Source organism: Elephantulus edwardii, unplaced genomic scaffold (genome assembly GCF_000299155.1).
Source record: "Elephantulus edwardii isolate Elephantulus edwardi_28Jun2011 unplaced genomic scaffold, EleEdw1.0 scaffold00167, whole genome shotgun sequence".
In the NCBI taxonomy this organism is placed as follows: domain Eukaryota; kingdom Metazoa; phylum Chordata; class Mammalia; order Macroscelidea; family Macroscelididae; genus Elephantulus; species Elephantulus edwardii.
This window is the reverse complement of record NW_006399917.1, coordinates 6,030,046-6,037,355: the sequence shown is the minus strand read 5'-3', so window position 1 is coordinate 6,037,355 and position 7,310 is coordinate 6,030,046.

The following is a 7,310-nucleotide window of genomic DNA, read 5'->3' as shown; positions in this document are numbered from 1 at the left end:
CCTGCTGGAGTTTCAGCTATGATCGGTTCTGACTTGACGGTATACAACAACAACATAGCTTGCAAATTATTGGTTTGTTGATTTGTTTTTGTTTTAATTAGTCAACTTTATCATTGTTTTCTGAAGTAAAGGGTGTGCTAAACCCTTAGCTTTATCATATTCAAGTTTCACTGCCCTCATGAGAATGCAATTAATCAATTTTGTATCATAGAAGGATACCACTGATGCTGTTGTTGCCGTTAGGTGCTGCAAAGTCGACTACTGTAGTGGCCCTATGTAGAATAGAACTGAACTCGCCCTATCTTGTAGCTTCCTCACAGCCTTTGCTATAATTAAGATCTTTTTGGTTTTGTGACTTCTAACAACATACTGAAAATATATGAGAAGTTTCACCATCTTTGCCCCCTAGGAGCACCTCTGACAGAATGCTAGAATTCTGCATTACTAAAAGTAGGCAGTCCAAAGAGTGACACAATGACAAAGTCCAGAACAGCTCTTGAGTCAAGTGAAAGTTCAGAAGTAGAATTAATAGAACCAGATTGTAGATACTACATATGAAGAAAAAGAAGTTCCAATATTGGCTTTATAGTTTATGTGACTGTACAATCATTATTTTGTTCAAAAAGTATTTATCTTCTGCATTGTAACAGGCAGTATGGTAATCATTAAGAATGAAGTGACAAAATAATGCTGTTTTTATACTTTCAGCTTCTATCTATCAATAGTACTGTCAAATAAAACATAAAGGATAATAAATAGTAATTGTTTTGTTGATATATTTAATTGAGCATCATTCATAGGAAATAATGCTTTTAATATTCATAAATCTCAAGATACTGGTATAAATTAGCAAGTGAAATAAAATCATAGACCGGAGTAATTCCTGTTTATTTCCACATGGTGGCACTTTTAAGCTCAGAAACTCTTAGTTCTCTTCATTTGCCTATACCTCAATGTTGTTATTTGGGAGTAGATTTATTCTAGAGCTCTGTATTAACACACAGTAATTTATGTTTATTTATTGAGGGCAGTGATAAGGACTTTTTCTGAAATTTATTGGCAGAAATGCTATCTTTTCATAATACCTGTTTTCTCCCTCTTGACTTTAGTTGTTTACATTCTAAAAGTGAATACAAGGGAAAATTTAGCATATGTTTAGTTTTTCCCTCTTCTATTAGGTATTTGCTAATATAGAAAATACAGAAATTTGGTTTGACTTTATTCCTATGACCTAAAAAAATTAAAGAAAATTGAAATTTGTGCAACTTCTTGGCAAATACAAAAATATTCTACATGAATTCTAAGTTTGATCAGAGAAACTTTGTCCTCAGTTTCTGTCACAATCCTAGGCTGTGGCTATAATTTCTTTAAATTATTAGATATTTAACTATGTCTTTGAATACTTGCTTTCACTATTGTTCTTGTATTAATGCCATTGAGTAGAGTATGACTCATAGCTACCCTGAGAGCAGCAGATCTGTACCCTGGCCTATCCTGTGTCACCTTCATCGTGTCTGACACACTTGAGCCCATTGGTGCAGTCATCACATCAGTCCACCTCATTCGGAGTCTTCTTCTCTTTGGCTTACGCTCCACTCTTCTTAACATGATATCCATTTCCAAAAAAATAGTCTCTCCTAAGAGCATACACAATGTATGTGACACAAAGTTTTGCCATCCCTGCCTTCAAAGATAATTCTGGCTGCACTTTTCCAAAGACATATCTGAGATGGATTGATACAGTAACTGGGGCCATAGGGGTTGGTGTGTCAGACTAGCTCAGGACAGGGCAGGCTTCAGAGCAGCCGTACATAGGGTTGTTATGGATAGCAGGCGACTTGACGGCACATGACAACAAACAACAACATTGAGTATTCAGTACTCTTCACTAACACCAAAACTCAAAGGGATCAATTTTTCTTTTGTCATTCTTACTCCCTCTCCAGCTTGCAGAGACATAGCAAGTGATTGAAAAGAGCATAAATGAAATCAGACACACCTTAGAGTCTTCACACTGACGTCTTTGCTCCTCAGTATTTTGGAGGGGTCCTTTACTGCAGACTTGTTCAATGCAATACATCTCCTGATCTCCGAACTGCTAGTACCAAGAGTATTAACTGTGCATCCACAAAAGATGAAATTTTATATGTAAAACAGCCCAGAATAAGAGATGTATCATTGCAAAGAGGACGGGGGAGGAGCGGGAGGTAGGTCATTGTGCAACAATAAATGGATATTTTTAAAAAAATAACTGAGGGAGGGGAAAGAGAAGGTGAGGGGTAAAATGAGCAACAATGAATTAATGAAAATGTAACTTCTCTTTAAATGTTGTTAAATTAACAATTAAAATAAAATTTTATTTTTTAAAAAAGATGAAATTTGTTGACAATTTCAAGCTTTTCCTCAGCTATCCTGATGTTGCTTATCAGTCCATTGGTAGTCTTCTTAATGTTCAGGCACAATCAATACTATGATTTTTGATCTTCTGCAGCAAGGATTTCAAGTCTTCCTAACTTCTGGCAGTTGAGGTTTTGTTCTGTGTAACACAGGTGATTGATGGGTCATCCTTCTATTCTGATGCCAAATTATCCTTCATAACATAGAACATCTTGAATGATTTGTTCTGCATAGGTACATAGATAGCATAGGTATTGAGAAAGAAGACATCCCAAAAACACACATTTCCAGATTTTAACCCATCTTTGATTCAAACAACAGCTTCTCAGTCTAGGTATATACTTTTCATGTGAACATAATTAAGAATTCTGGAATTCCCAGTCTTCTCAATGTTAGCTATAGTTTATGATTCACATAGTCAAATGCTTTTGCATAGTCAATAAAATACAAATAAGTATTCTTCTAGTATTGTCTGCTTTCAGCCAGGATCCATGTGACAGCAGCAATGGTCACAATAGTCTCTTCTAAAGCCAGCTTGAACTTGTAGCAGTTCTCTGCTGTTTTTGAATAATTCTCAGTTCTTGCTGTTTTTGAATAATTTTAGCAATATTTTGTTTGTGTGTGATATTAATGATATTATTTGATACTTTCCATATTCTGTTGAATTTTCTTTCTGGGAATGAGGACAAAAATGGATCTTTTCCAGTCAGTTGGCCAAGCAGCTGACCTCTGGAATTCCTAGTATAGACTGATGAGCACATCCAGGGCTGCATCTGTTAGTTGAAACATATCTGTTGGCAGTCTATCAATTCCTATGGCACTATTTTTTACCAATACCTTCAGTGTACCTTGAACTTCTTCCTTAATTATCATTGGCTCTTAATCGTATGGTATTTCTCGACATTTTCCCAATGTCAACCAGTTCTTTTTGGATAGTTTTTTCTGTGTATTCCTTTCATCTTCTGCTGCTTCCTAGATCACTCAAGATTTTGCCTTTAGCTCCTCTCAGGATGGTAATTCTGTTTGAATTTTTTTAAATTCTTTCAATTTTAGAAATGCTGAGGAATTCTTTCCTTTTATTTTCCAAGTCTAGACTTTTGCACATATTTTTTAAATAATTCTTTGCTTTGAAATTTTCTGTTCATCTCTCTTACTTCTGCTTTTTGTCTTCTCAAGTTCTATTTCCAGAGTCTCTGACCTTCATTTTAGTCTTCCTTTTCTGTCTTTCTAACAGTTTTTTGCTCTCTTCAAGGATGATATATTTGATTCCATTTCCTAACTAATCTTTGATAATTTGTGTTAAAACCTTCAGACCTAACTGGAGATGGATTTTTAAATTTAGGTGGAACTGACTCAAGACCATATGTTAGTTTTTGTGTACTTGTTTTCATTTTCTTCAATTTCAACTAGAACTTCCACATGAATGATTGATGGTCTGCTCCAAAGTCTGCATCTGGCTTTATTTTGACTGCTCATACTGAACTTCAGAAATTATTCTTTCAACAGATGTAGTCAATCTGATTTCTGTGCTGTCTATCAGGTGAGGTCTATATCTAAAAATTCATTCTGTGTTTTAAAAAAAAGTATTTGCAATGAATAAATCATTGCATTGACAAATACATTCATCCTTTTATTAAATAATAATGCTTTCATTGTTCAATAAATAATATTATTATGACATGTAGTTATCAAAGCATCTTGAATATATTGTAGTTTTTATGTGTCATTGAGTCACCTGCAACTCATAGCGACCCTACGTACAACAGATCTGAAGCGTGCCCTGTCCTGAGCCAGTTTCACTGACACCAACACATCTATCCCCATTACCCTAGTTCCTGTGTCAATTCATTTCATCTGGGGTCTTTGTAGCCTCTGCTGGGATATTTGATTAATTTTTGGCTGTAGTTACTAAAAATCTTGGGTTTCTTCATCTTTGGCATTAGTGGCTAGTGTTTATTATAATAATAGTTTTATTAATCCATCTTCCTTGTATATGTATGACTGTTATACTATCACTGACCACTTTGTAATTGAGTATAGACCTTAAAATAGTCCTATGCCATTCATCTTCAGTTTGGCATTTCTGGCATGATGGTTGTGATTGTTGTTATGTGCTGTCGAGTCGCCTGCAACTCATAACAACTCTATGTACAACAGCCCTAAACCCTGCTCTATCCTGTGCCACTCTTATTGTCTCTAACACACCTACCTCCGTTACCCTAGTCACTGAATCAGTTAACCTCATTAAGGGTCTTCTGCTCCTGTGCTGTCCCTCTACTCTCCCAAGCATGATGTCCCTCTCCTAGGACTGGTCTTGCCTTGCAGCATGTCCAGTATGTCAGATGAAGCTTCAGAATTCTTGCCTCCAAGGAGCAACCTGGCTCTACCCTCTCCAGGATGAACTTGTTTGTTCTCTTAGTAAACATGGTATATTCAAACTTTTCTTCAGTGCCACAGCTCAAAGGCATCAATTCTCCTTCTCTCATCCCTAATCATTGTCCAGCTTTCTGAAGCATAGCAAGTAATTGTAAAGACCATGGCCTGTATCAGGAGTACCTTGGTCTCCAGACTCACTTCATTGCTCTTCATTACTTTGGAGAGTTTTCTGACAGAGGACTTTCCCAATTCAATTCTTCTTTTAATTTCCTCTCATGGTAGACCATTATAATTGTCAATTCCGTTTCAAATGACCAATACCAATCTATTTAATCAGTAATGCTTAGGATATTGACCATTTTAATTTAGTTTTATTTTTACAACTCTAATTTTCCACATTCTGATTATTAATGGGTGGTTCTTCTATTTTGTCTCATGCCATGTTTTCAAATTGCCTATTGTTTCTGATATACTGTGCTGTCTTGCATATTGCTGTGATGCTGGAATCCACACTGGTATTTCAATAAACATTCAGGTCATCCACAGTGGACTTCTTCAACAGAGCTTCTTTCCAGACTGTGGCAAAGTTTGTTGTTGCTGTTGGTATTGTGTACTGTTGAGTTTGAACTGACTCTTAGCAGACACTCCAGCAGGTTTTCAGAGACAGTAAATTACACAGGAGGAAACCGTCCATCTTTCTCCCTTGGGACAGATGACAGATTCAAGCCACGTGCCTTTGCATTGTCACTGCAACTCCTTATCTCTAAGCAACAAGAATTTCCTTATTGCATAGTAGGAAGAAAGAATTGGTGACGTTCTTCTGGGAAAAAAAAAGTTGGAAAAACCTAAAGAAAAACAGCAGAACATTTTCTTTATAATATTGGGAGATGAGCCCCTTAGGTTGAAAGACAATTAAAATATGATTGAAAAAAAAGTATAGTTATGTTTTCTTGATTATGCAAAGACATTTGATTGTGTGGATCATAACAAGAGCTATGTCTAACATTGAGTAGAATGGGAATCCCAGAACCCTTAATAGGTCTCCTGCTTATAAGTCTTATTCTTTCTCTCCCCTCTTTTCCTTACTACCATGGTATGTTTCTCTTACGACACTTTTAATATAAAGCTATATGTTGTTGTGTACCATCAAGCTGGAACTGACCCATAGATGATCCTCCAGCAATGAGAAAACTTCCAGGTTTTCAGGGGCAGTTAATCACACAAGAAGAGATTACCCATTCTTCTCCTGCAGGGCAACAGATGGATTGAATCTACGTGCCTTTAGGGTTGCAGCATAGTTTCTTACCACTAGAACACAAGAGCCGCCTGGAAGCTATATAGGAAAGTAATTTACTTATTTAATCATTGAAATATTATTTTCAAAACCTTTAGATTATTTATTAGATATTAAACACCTTGAAATCAAGTATCCTAGTTTTTAAGACATCTACCATTCCTAAAAATATTACAAAGCATTTAGATGAATTGGTATTCACTAGATTTTGTGTAGTTTTTACAGTGCTGTTTGCTTGCATTAATCTGGACTGTCAATCAGTTATCCAAGATGGGCAATTATCAACTTGGACCTTCCTCACTATTTCTTTGATTCTCTGATATTATCATTTTTCCTATATTCCTTTCCCTCAACTATTTCTACTCACTTTTGTGCTTTCTTAAGTCTTTATATAAAACCTTCCTTAAAAAAACAGTCCCTGAGGTATAATATTTTCTAGCAAGTCTATATCTGAACATCTATTCTTCTCTCATAATGTTCATGTCTTCTCTGGGATTTTTGTTTGTCTTACTTTGCATGTAACTTTTCAAAAACCTTTCCCCTCCCCCCAGCTCTGCCAAAGCTTATAAAATCATCTAATGGCATTTCCACCCTTTTATCCACATATTGGGTTGGCTGTGTTTTTCTTCACTTTTTATGATCTTTTTATGGATTCTTTAAAACTGAAATTCATATTCCTCAGTTCTTGGAAACAATTCTGAAACATTTTGAATGTTTCCACACTCTGGAAACTTCTCTATTTCTGGCACTCACAAGAAGTACTTTCTGGATTTGTCCTCTATTCTTTACTTTCTCTTCAATTCTGCTTTTTAACATTTTGCTCTACTTTCTAGAAGTTTGCCCTTACTTTTGTCTTTCAAACCTTTTGTTGAGTCTATAGTGGTTTAAATATTTGAGCTATCTTTAATACTAAGAAGTTTTTCTCTTTTTCTTACTTTTTCATGGATAAAAAAAATATTGTCTTAGTTTTCTCAGGATGCTTTTTTTAAAAAAAGAATACTGTCAAATCTTTATTAGTAACTACACAGAGAGCAAGGGAATACAATAGCTCCTACTTCTGAGGTGGCACTCTGGGTCTTAGTGAGCTTTCTTAAATTTTTTCCCCCTGCTGTATATTCTCCTTGCTTTTTATCTGTTTGCTTCCTTCTAATTGATTTTTCTATTTCTTTTTTCTGTTCCCGACGGCACATAACAACATAACAACAACGTTGTTGTTATGTTGTTATGTGCCGTTGAGTTGCTT